A 442-nucleotide genomic window follows, 5' to 3' on the forward strand; every position below is an offset into this window, starting at 1 on the left:
GGAATTTAAAAAGGTTGAGGTTATCTCGTGGCGGCGATGTGCGAGTGGCCAGTCCGTCTGCAGTGTCAGTTTTGACAGCAGCCAGACAGGAGATCACGGACAGCCGGGGGGGGGGGGTGATAGGGGAATATTTGGGGGGGAGGGGGGTGTACTTGGGTTGGGGGGATGATGGGGGTATAGAAGGGGCGGGGGGTATAGTAGGGGTGGGGGTAGAGAAAGATAGTAGTGAGGGTGGGAAGAGGGTAGATCAGTGGAGGGGGAGGGTTCGGGGCGGGGGGAGAGAAAGATAGGACAGTGGGAAGGCGATAGATAAGGTGTGGGGGGAGATAGATAGGGCAGGAGGGGGAAAAGATGAGTGGCGAGAGATGGATTGAAGGAATGACGGGGAGGGAAGGAAAGATAGGGTGGAGAGATAGAGGGAGGGAGGGAGAGAGAGAGAAAG

The sequence above is a fragment of the Penaeus monodon genome, chromosome 31, assembly GCF_015228065.2.
Source record: "Penaeus monodon isolate SGIC_2016 chromosome 31, NSTDA_Pmon_1, whole genome shotgun sequence".
NCBI classification, from domain to species: Eukaryota; Metazoa; Arthropoda; class Malacostraca; order Decapoda; family Penaeidae; genus Penaeus; species Penaeus monodon.